Source organism: Xenopus laevis, chromosome 9_10L, assembly GCF_017654675.1.
Source record: "Xenopus laevis strain J_2021 chromosome 9_10L, Xenopus_laevis_v10.1, whole genome shotgun sequence".
Lineage (NCBI taxonomy): Eukaryota > Metazoa > Chordata > Amphibia > Anura > Pipidae > Xenopus > Xenopus laevis.
In genome coordinates, this window is record NC_054387.1 from 99,774,754 (window position 1) to 99,786,707 (window position 11,954).

Consider the following 11,954-nt stretch of genomic DNA (forward strand, 5'->3'; position numbering starts at 1 on the left):
TTCTTCAGTAAACTCCTATTCACCACCAATCCTATTTTTAAAGGAGAAGGAAACCCCCTGGGCGCAAAACCCCTCCCCCTCCCCTGTATTGCCCCCCTCCCTTAATGACATTTGGCGCATGCGCAGTAGAACCATACCGGTAACTGTTCCTACTGCGCATGTGCCAGAAGACGCCGGTCAAAGCAGGAAGAAGACGCGCGTGGGAGAAGATGGCGACTGTGAACTCCGTGGACAGGACCTGCGCAGAGGGGTGAGTAACAAGTTAGGGGCATTTGCCCAGGGGGACAGGTAGGCCAGAGGGGAGGAGGGAGGGGGCAACACAGGGGAGGGGGAGGGGTTTCCTTCTCCTTTAAACAGTTTACGGGGCTCAATCACCGCCCACCGTTCAAATGAAGTGGTTCGGGTGCATTTTGCCCCGAACCCTGCTCTTATTGTTCTGGTCAGATCCACCCACGGCACTTTCATATGTTCAATCTCCCATAAATAATTACATATGGATTGACTTACGCACTTTGTAGTGTGACCCGGGTGCTGCCGGCCCGAGTCTGTCGCTAAGGAGGCAATTTCACCAAGGTAAACTGGACGTCACATTGCACTCCAGAATCAAAGATCACTCAGTTCTATGTAAGATTAAAAGTATCCGTCTTTATTGTTACATTCAATTAAAAGGAAAAAACAGCCCAAGGTCTGACGCGTTTCGCACCAACGTACTTCCTCAGAGACCTCTTACATGGAACTGCGTGATCTTTGATTCCGGAGTGTGCTGCGATGTCCAGTTTACCTTGATAAGGTACAGCGTACTGTTTTATTATTACTACAGAGACAAAGGAAATCAACAATGTAAATAATTTGATAGAGTTAATGGGAGATCTTTCAGATCTATCTGGATAATGGGTTTCTGGATAATGGATCGTAGGATTAGCAGGAATAGTATGTGTTCTTCTGTGATTCAGGTAACAGTACTGACTCGTTGATGCCCTGCTAATTATTCTGATTCAGATTTTTAGTCTGTCCCCACTCATATCTGATTGGTGATATTCTCAATTGTCTCCTTTCACTCTTAGATCCACCACAGGATACTTGCTGTGAAATCTGGCATCTGAGAGTTTTAAAAAAGTTAATTTTTTCAGTATAAAGGCCACCAGCCGATGCTGCAATATAGAAAATATGGCCCTGAGTCCTCTACTGCCTTTACTGTGTTTAGTAGTTCCAGTTTTTACAGTTAGTTCACATACCAGAGCAGGCCCGGACTTGCAATTATATCTTAGTTTGGATCAAGTACATGGTACTGTTTTATTATTACAGAGAAAAAGGAAATCATTTTTAAAAATTTGGATTATTTGATTATAACGGAGTCTGTGGGAGACAGCATTTTTGTAATTAGGAAACTGTCTGGAGAATGGGTTTCTGGATAACAGATCCCATACCTGTATTCTCTAATGCAATTCATATTAGAGAAATTATAAAATAAGGCATAAAATAAGGCACTCTGGTGGTGAGTTCAGAAATATACAAATCTATTACTCACTCGTCAATTGCAATTATTGGTGGCTCTCATACGGTTAACTTGAGATGTCTGTTCATGTTACAATCAATGACACAAAAGTTATTTCAGGCACCAGTTTCCCTCATGTTGCTTTCAGCAGCTGTTGCATCCCTATTCGTCTTCATTATTTGCTTTTACATACTGAAAATACAGGTTATCCACAATGCTCGGGACCTGGGGTTTTCCAGATAAGTCTACTAAAAAATAATTTAAATATAAAATAAATCCAATAGGATTGTTTTGCCTCGAATACTGATTAATTATATCTTGGCTAGGAAGAAAAAAATCATTTTAATTAAAATAGACTATATGGGAGATGGCCTTCCCATAATTCTGAGATTTCTGGATAACGGGTTTCTGCCTGCTTATATTCTGGGTTATTTAATAGTGTTGGATAATTTTGACAATATAGGCATCTATATAATTTTGTTCTGTTGCTTCTGACCTTCATTTTGTAACCTCTGATCTGTAGCTTTCCTTTTAGTGCAGCTGCTACATCCGCTCAGTCCCTGTAGAACTTCAATCATTCCCAAGATCATTTTGATGGTCCGAGCTTTCTCCAGATACATGAAGACCATAAAAAGCTTTCAACGACCCTCTATTTTACTTATTCTCTAACTCATTTAGAACGTAAACGCTAATTGGCACTAGTTCATTTATTTATTTATTCGCTGTTTACCAGGGCAAAGTAACATCTTCACACTTCACTGAGTTACTAAGTAATGCAAAGTAAAACCCATAGCAACATCATCTTATATTGTTATGTGCAAATGCGTTAGGGTTTTTGTTTTTTTATAGACATTTCTCTAAGGTTACCACCTGTCCGGTTTTGACCTGGACAGCCCGGTATTTTGAGGGGCTGCCCTGGTCTATACTTCCTGCCCGGTTTTCCAAATAAGGGGAACCGGGCGGGACTCCCTTGATCGCCGTGTCACAGCCCCGCCCACTGACATCAACAGAGACACAAATATCAATTAATGACGTTTCAGTTATACTTTATGGAACATTTGCACTGGATTTAATTTGAGAGCTGCTCCTCAGGTGCCCTGTCTTTACTGTTATTTATAATTATAATTACAGTAAAAAGAAAGATTGGGCCTTTAGCGTGAAACCTAGCGTTAATCTTTATTAGGGCACTGGGCTAATTTGTTGCATTCTACACCAGCCAGTTCTCTGCTTCTTTAGTTAGCTTCTTTAAGCCTAGTACTAGCTCATTTAAAGTGCTGTACTCAGGGTGTCAAGCAATTGATATGGATGTGCACTACGCAGGTTATGGAGCCATCCATCTTTCATGTTTGCTTTCTACTGAGAGAACCTTTTCCCTAATTCATTCCCCCTTTTGGGAGAGAGCAATTCTTTGCACTCAGGATCACTACCATTATGATCTCAGAGGCCCAGATCAGAGTATTTGGGACTTAACAGACAACAGTTCTATATATCAACTTTGAGGGGCCCCAGCACCCTTGCGCTCCTGAACATAACCCTGAAATAACAATTATCTACTTTAAAAAATTGCTGAAATGCTTCGTGCTGCGGTTTCTTCTACAGAGATTAATCAGTAAAACATGAGTAATATGAAGTGACTGCATGTATGTGGGCACAACAATCTAATGATGAAGAAAGCTGTAAGTCTGTGACTATCATACGATCACATGCAAAGAAGCAGCTATGATTGGAATTGCAGGGGCACATGCTTGGTCACAGTTAATTGGTTTTTCACTTCTGTGCCCATAAGTGGAACCTTATTATAATTCTGGCTGATTATTGTAGCCATTGCCAACCATTTAGGAATACAGGTACAAGAATGGGATTTGTTATCCAGAATGATCAAGACCTGGGGCTTTCAGGATAACAAATCTTTTCTTAATGCCTTAATTTCATAATTTTCACAACACAAGTCTAGAAAACTATGTAAACATTAAATAAACCCAGTAGACTGGTTTTGCTTCCAATAAGGATTAATTAAATCTTAGTTGGGATCAAGTACAAGGTACTGTTTTATTAATACAGAGAGAAAGGAAATAATTGTATACAATTTGAATTATTTGATTAAAATGGAGTCTAAGGGGTTTCCGGATAACAGATCTCATAACTGTACTAATCACTTTAGTGTTAGTCATATTTCTTGCCTATTTTTTGAACATTACTGTTAGGTTGATAAGTGTATCGGTGCTCATAGGGGTTATTACATTTGCAGCACTCAAGTTCTTTTAATTAACAGGGCAGATATTCAAGTTCTTATCAGTTATCTGACGTTTAGGCCAAATTAAAAAGAAATAATGTTTTATGAATTCGGTTTTTTTTTGGTCTGGCATAATTATTGTAAGGTGGCAATTATATACTGTATTTACCATGTGGTTCATTTCCCTAGCTGTTGGGGTTTGTTTTCCGAAGTCGCCCGAAGTGAGGCAACTTCGGTCGACTTTGGTAAATGAATCGCTTCGAGTGCCATCCTGCTGGCGATTTTTATTTTAGTCGGCGTGAAGACAGTTTCGGGAGATTAGACGCCCCAAGGAAGAGAAGATTTGTCGCACCATGCGACTAATCTCCCCGAATCTGCCTGTGCCCTGACCCTTAGCCTCACTGGAGAATTCTTTGTTTTTTTACTTGTCTACCCACAACCTTCTTTAGCTGTCTAAAAGCCCCCCTGTAGTGTGATACCATATATAAACCAGCATGGGGTGTGGCCTAGTAACCATGTGGGGCCATATACATTAATGTCATTGGCTGCGTCACAGTCTGGGACATGGCCAACCAAAAACTGCTGGCAATGTGAAAGAGTCTGCATAGAGGCAACAGAAGCAATCTCCAACATTGATATCCCTTTTGTCAATCACAACTCAGTAAAAGAATAAGAGTATGAAGCCAAAAAGCTGCTAGAGCTCCCCAACCAATAAATGGAGTTGTTGTTTTATAACAGATAAAGAGTTGGATGTAGTAGCTGTTATAAATGATCCATTCAGGGGAGACAATTTCCACTGCAAAGCCAATAAATTTGTAATGTCACCAGTAGTATGTGGGGTCTGGGTGCTCATGCTGCAGACCTTTAGCTCAAAGTGAAGGTATCCAACCAAACAGAATACAGCAGGCACTCACAGATCCCACAAAAACAGGCTTGTAAAACAACGGAGAACTTTATTTCAGGCCACAAAATAAATCAATACATTGCCTTACGCGTTTCATGCACTCAGGCACTTATGATTTGATATTATTAAGTGCCTGAGTGCACAAAACACGCAAGGCAAGTTTTCAGTTCTTTTACAAACCTGTTTTTGTGGGATCTGTGAGTGCCTGCTGTCTTCTGTTTGGAGGTAGTAGCTCCCTGATTTATAAGCAACAACTATACTGCAACAACCTGTATGTGTTTTAAAGCACCTCCATGAGACTCATGTCACCTCTGAGAGAGACCTTAATGGAAGTGAATGACCTTAATGTGTCTCACCTTCCCTAACAGATTTAGCAATCTCACTTTAGCAGGCTGCTTCCTCTCCCAGCAGACAACAATGTTTTTCCAAATCCAATCTATCTGCTGATTTCCAGCTACAGGCAAGTAACGGATTTTCCACACCAGCAATCTTGCTCTAATTGCCGTCCCCAAGTGTAATTAAAGTCATCAGTGTGAGGAACCTGCAGCATGGTGCAGCCACTGAGCTCTTTCCCAAACTCACATATAGGAAATGTATATTCACTTGCTGCTATTCCCCCACAGTAGGCCGGTATTAAGTATCTTGTCAGACATCAAGTGTTTTTTTCTTGTTTTTATTTTGAAAGGTTGCCTCTACTGGCTCTGTAAAAAAAAAAGTATACGTTTTTGGTTATATTTATCTATACATTTCTGTATTTCTATCTGTATTTCTATATATATATATATATATATATATATATATATATATATATATATATATATATATATATATATATATATATATATATATATATATATATATATATATATATATATATATATATATATATATATATATATATATATATATATAGAAAACATATATATATAGAAAAAGAGTAATTAACAGTACAGGTATGGAACCTGTAATGTAGAACACTTGGGACCTGGAGCTTTCTGGATAAGGGGTCTTTCTGTAATTTGGATCTCCATAGTCAACTAAAACACAATTAAACGGTTATTAAATCGAATAGAATAGTTTTGTCTCCAGTAAGGATTAATTATGTCTTGGTTGGGATCAAGTACAAGGTACTGTTTTATTATTACAGAGAAAAAGGAAATCAGTTTTAAAAAATTGAATTATGTGATTATTTTGGAGTCTATGGGAGATGGCCCTCCTATAATTTTGAGCTTTGTGGATAATGGTTTTTTTTTTCGGAAAAGGGATCCCATACCTTTATTGTTCAAAACAAAAACTGTGGTACCGTGTTAGCCAGTAGCAAAGATAACAAATAAAAAAACAAACATATACAATTGTAGAAGTGATACCTATATTGGCTAACAATAAAAAAAATACATTGCAAGCTTTCGGAGCACCAAGGCCCCTTCGTCAGGCAAAATACAAATGAAAGCTAGAAAGGCACAGCATATATACTGTTAGATCAGTGAAAGGTATTCATGGGCAATAAATTAGGACGTTACAGACAGATAGAGATCAAATGTAGAGATAATACAATGAATATGGGTGGGTTGTAAATAGTCCGGGAGTCTGGATTCAGTCAGGTCACATAGTGTGACATGAAATCTGACCCTAAATTAACCTGACCCTTAATGTGTTAACTCCATACATTTGAATTCATAAATCTTCCTTTCCCGTTCAGTTTTAAAGTTCCCTTTTAGAATTAAGACCTGCATGTCCTGAAGACTGTGATTTTGACTGCAGAAATGTTGCCCCACTGGTGTATCACATGATTTGGTGTTGATTTTATGTCTGTGATGGTTCATCCTTGTGCCCAATTTTTGTCCTGTTTCACCAATGTATATGGCTCCTGTAGAGCACCTAGTACATGTAATCATGTATACCACATTGGATGAAGCACGTGAATAGTGGTCCAGAATGGTGTAGACTTTTTGTGTACACTATTCGTGGACTATTTACAACCCACCCTAATTCACTGTATTATCTCTACATTTGATGTCTATCTATCTGTAACATCCTAATTTATTGCCCATGAATACCTTTCACTGATCTAACAGTATATATGCTGTGCCTTTCTACCTTTCATTTGTATTTTGCCTGACGAAGGGGCCTTGGTGCTCCGAAAGCTTGCAATGTATTTTTATTGTTAGCCAATATAGGTATCACTTCTACAATACTTTTTGTATTTGTTTGTTTTTATATTTGATACCTTTATTGTGAAATCATTGCAATGATATTTATCACACACAGTCAGAACCTACTGTATCTGGCTGTGTAATCACTGTACTTACCTTCTGTAGCAATATCAGCTTTAGGTTCTTTGGGGTAAGTATGTATTGGTTTACACACTGTTGTGGAGCAATTGTGGCGATGCTTGTGCACCTTCATTTTTAAATAGTGCAACAGATCCTTGATTGGATTAAGATTCTCTTTGACTGGATTTTGAGCGGCTCCAGTGTTACTGGCCTAGTATGTGGGATCACTGCCCTGCTGTAAGATAAACTTTCACCCAAGCTTTAAACTCAAAAAGTCTTGCATTAGTCTCTGTATTTTGTATCACCCATTCTATTTCCACAAGAAGCCATATCTGGAGTTTACCAAACTGCAAAAAAGAATGAGCCAGCTGTGATGTAAAACTTGTTGTTGTCAGATGAGACTTAGAATGATTTGTGCCCCACTTATTGCACTCAACTTTGGCCAAATATAGCTTGACCCTGCCCACACCTGATAACACTATACCTAAAGTGGAGTTTGGTGGTGGTAGCACCAAGCTGTGGGGCTGCTTTTCATCAGCAGGTACTGGCCATTTGTCTTAAAATAGAAAGAAAAGGGATTATGTGCAATACAAGGAAATACTCTTAATAGAGTCTGCTAAAAACTGAGGCCAACATTACAAATCCTGTTATTAAGTACCATTTATGTTTGTGGGGGTCCCTGAAACACAGACTAATCCCACACACTTCCCAAAGCTATACGCAGCTATTCATTGGGAACCTTCGTTTCCCTCCAGGGTTAACTTATTCAGCCTTACAATTTTGCATATTGTATGACTTGTTGTCATTCTGAGGTCTGAAATCATTCTCCCAACTTCATGACTCTCATGCCGTCCCTAATACTGAAATGTTTTGTTATCAGCTTTCTCACTTTGACGACTCCCAGTTTCTCTACCAGGCAAAATGAGAAGGTTCACTATATAAACATTGTTGTCGTAACCCACTTGGGACTAAAAATATAATTTGATTGATTTACTTTCAAAGGTTTGAAGTAGATCCAGCTACTTCCCACAGTTACATGGCAGCATGGGAGACTGATCTGGGCTCCCCTATTTCACCTGAAACATGGGCAAAAATGTGGTTATCTATCAGGAAACTCTCCCTCAATGTCGGAGTTAAAGAAACAGCATATAAGGTCATGTTCTATTGATATCTTACTTCTATCCGTATACATGACTTTTTTTCATGATTTTTCCATCTATATGTTTTAGGGGCTGGTTATAGGAGACTATCTTCATGCTTGGTGGCACTGCCCTATTGTTTCAGCCCTCTGGACTGAAGTCTATGAAATGTTATGTCAGTTTATAGGGGTAACCATTGAACCTACTTTTGAATCAGCATTATTATCCTTACCTTATCCTAAACTCACTCTACAGACACTCAAACTTGTTTCCCTAATTCTGGCAGCTACCCGCTGGGCTATTGCTTTACACTGACTAGCTCCTTCCCTTTCTGTCACATTGGTCATTGATAGACTCAAATGTATTCAATCTATGCATTACCTTTCAGCCCTCGTGGATGATGAACTTGACCTTCATATTGCCATTTGGTCACCATGGGATAATTTCCTTGTCAATAAATCACAATAGCTGAGGTGCCCATAATAGGTTTGTGATCTATGTACATTTTTGCACTGTTACACTATTATGTATTTTTTGGGGGGATGTGTCGTTCGGGATTTGGCCTTTTTTGGCAGGATTCGGATTCGGCCGCATCCTTCTGCCCAGCCAAGCGAATCTGAATTTTCATATGCAAATTAGTGGTGGGAAGGGAAATCGTGTGACTTTTTGTCACAAATCAAAGAAGAAAAAAATGTTTTCACCTTCCCGCCCCTAATTTGCGGTGGGTTCTGCTGAATCCAAAATAGTGGATTCGGTACATCCCTAATTTTTTTTCTTGTATTTTTATCTCCTTCAATTGTTTCCTTAGGTTTGTTTGGTTATGTTTACTAACTGCATGATGCAACTCCAGTACTACTTACACGTGAAGCTCTTTTTGTATACTATACTATCGTTGGAACAATAAATTGCTATAAATAGAGTTGTAAAAAAAACTAATTTTGCATTTCAGTTCAGCATTTGCCATTCAGATCTATAAGAAATTATTCTGAATACTTTTACAAGGCACTGTGCTTGCTGTGGCAATATGTATTTATTCCAAAAATTGCCTCAACACTCTGCAGTCTAACCTTGTAGCTGTCACCATGCTGGAAGTATTCTTATGAAGAAAGGTAGAAGATGAAAAGAAGTTGAATAACAGAAACTATAGTAAAGAAGCATGGCAATGATAAAACTAGCTGTTCCATACAGGTAAGAAATCTGCAAATATTGTGGGAAAAAATAGTCCACAATGAGAAAAAAAGCATAATATGAAGCAGAGAATATACAAACACAGAGATATTTTAATATTCACTGGCGTAAGGATTTCTATAATTAAATATACCATCTGGGCTGTAGATTTTTTTTCAAAGGTCACTGTAACAAGATCTGAAAATTGCTGAAAATGATAACTTTGCATGTTCTGTCTTTAAAGCCTATTTAGCAATTTTAGTTGTTTTGGCTGCAGCATTTTTTCCATGTACATACGGTGTCAAAAATATGGTGTCAAAATGCACAAAATCCTCCCTACATGGTATCATGTGATACCCACTGCCAGCCATGAGGTGATATTGGGGTTCTAAGAGTAGAAAATAGGGACAAACTGGCCACAATTGCTACATTGGCCATTAACCTAACATTTACTTTATGATAATCTAAAATAACATTAACTCTCTATTTCTGTATATAACATTTAAAAGATAAGGAAAGCCTTATTTACTTGGGGAGTATTTTAGGCACCCCTTAGTGCATTTAAATGTTTTTTTTCTCCCTTTCCCAGTTACCTCGTGGCGAACTTAAACTGGGCCTGGTTTGGACACTTGATCTGGGCCAAATTAGGCTGATCTAATCATTGGCACTAGGAGATTAATGATCATATCATAAACCTGGGCCTATGGAGGACTATAGGGTTGCAAACCCTATATTGTCACCTCCCCAGTGAATAGGGCTGCCTTAACAGCTCATATATTTGTACAGTAAGCAGAATATAGCAGGAGGTGACCCTAGTGACCTAACAGTCCCTGCTCCCCCATGGAACACAGTACTCAAGGTTTCCAGGGTGCCTGCATGTGTAGCTTATAAAAAGCAGGACATGAGCAGCTGACAAAGCAACTGGAAATTATTGCAGACACCCAGGCAGTCTTCTTGCAGTTGGCTATCTGAAAATGAATAGAAGATTCATTAAATATAGTTCTTAGCGCAATAGCCAGATACAGTCAAACTGCAGGTCCCGAGCATTCTGGATAACAGGTCTCATACCTGTATTGACATAAACACTGTTACACACATTAGTAGACAATGAATCAAGTGGAAACTCATGCAAACAAGCAGAGAACATAGAAGCTCACACAAACAGTACTGTGGGCTGAATTATGCTAATCACTATGCCTCCATGCTGTTTAGAATAAGAAAACAAGAATGCCTTTCAAACAGAAGAACTCATTTTATTTGTATCTATTATCCATTTCATGCAGGGCTTTTACAGGGATTATGCATCATTCAGTGCCTGTCCCAATGAAGTTTACAATCTAAGGTACCAATCATATGCAGACAACACCCTAGGGTTAATTTAAAGGATAAGTAAAGTGAAATTCACTGGTGGGCAATGGGTTAGGCACCCCCAGTGAAAATAAATTTCACTTTACTTGTCCTTTATTAAAGAACTATTTCCCATATATTTACTGAATAACTGTACTTACAGAAAGATGAAGGAACAGTTAAAAAATTAAAGAGCATGTGAATAAAGTATTTTTCTTTTTCTTGAATAAGCTTTTCCATTGCTTTATTTATATGGAAAAATTTATTATTTTCAAGAATGATACAATACCAATAAAATGCATGGATACAAAGTGTTACAACAATAAAAAGTAACAACAAAGTTAATTAGTGACAAAAACTAAGTACAAGATTGCAAGAAAGTTTGTTACTGTGTATATAAAAGCAAGATAACTTGTTTGAAGAATAAGCTAATATTTCTAGTGCTTAGTAAGTAATAAACAATTAACAAATTAATTAATGCGGCTAGGACATAAAGAAAGGAATTATCATTGGAACACCACCACCCACCACCTTGTATCATCCTTTACAAATTCAAATATCTGGAAGCCCTAAAGGAGTAGTAGAGTAGTATCATATGGACAGGGATAATTTGAGACAATTTGCAATTGGTCTTCATTTTGTGTGATTTGTCAATTATTTGGCTTTTTGTTCAGCAGCTCTAAAGTCTGGCACTTTAACAGCTATTTGGTTGCCTCAGGCGGCAGTGCCCCCCTGGTTGCCACTTGCCAGGGGCAGCAAAAATGCCGCTCCTGGTAACTAAGAGCCGAATTTCCAGTTTCGGCTCTTCTAGTGCAGCGATCGCAATTGCGTTCTTTGCACTAGCGACATGGACCTCCAGTCCCAGAACCACTGCTGGTCACTTTTTATAGTATAGCTTTTCATAGCTGTCCCATTTTCTGCGGGATCGTCCCGATTTTTACAGCTCAGCCCGCAGTCCCGGGTCTCTTATTGAAACGCCTCCTGCACTGACGCCAGAAAAAGGTTCTCAGTTTCTAAAACTTTATTAAAATAAGAGGCTTTTTTGGGCTCAGAACACTCAGCAGCTGCATTTGGATACATTTGTAACACTTTAAGACGAGCAAAGAAAGAATTGTAACTATTTAAGATAACCAGGTCTCTTGGTAGAATTAAGACTAGCATCTTAATGCGCAGTTTACTCTCATTAACAAAACTGTCTTTTTTGTAGTACCATTTTACAGCCTTTCTGGATTCATTCAGTTACTTGTCACGACCACTGAGTGTTGTTTAGGCGATAGACAGCAATGTTAGGAATCACAGAACTCACGAGGCGCGCCCACAATTTTCATTTTGGCACGGCCGCGCGCCCGGTGACATTCGTCACGTGCTGTTCTCCTCACGTGACCCTCTTTCTTCT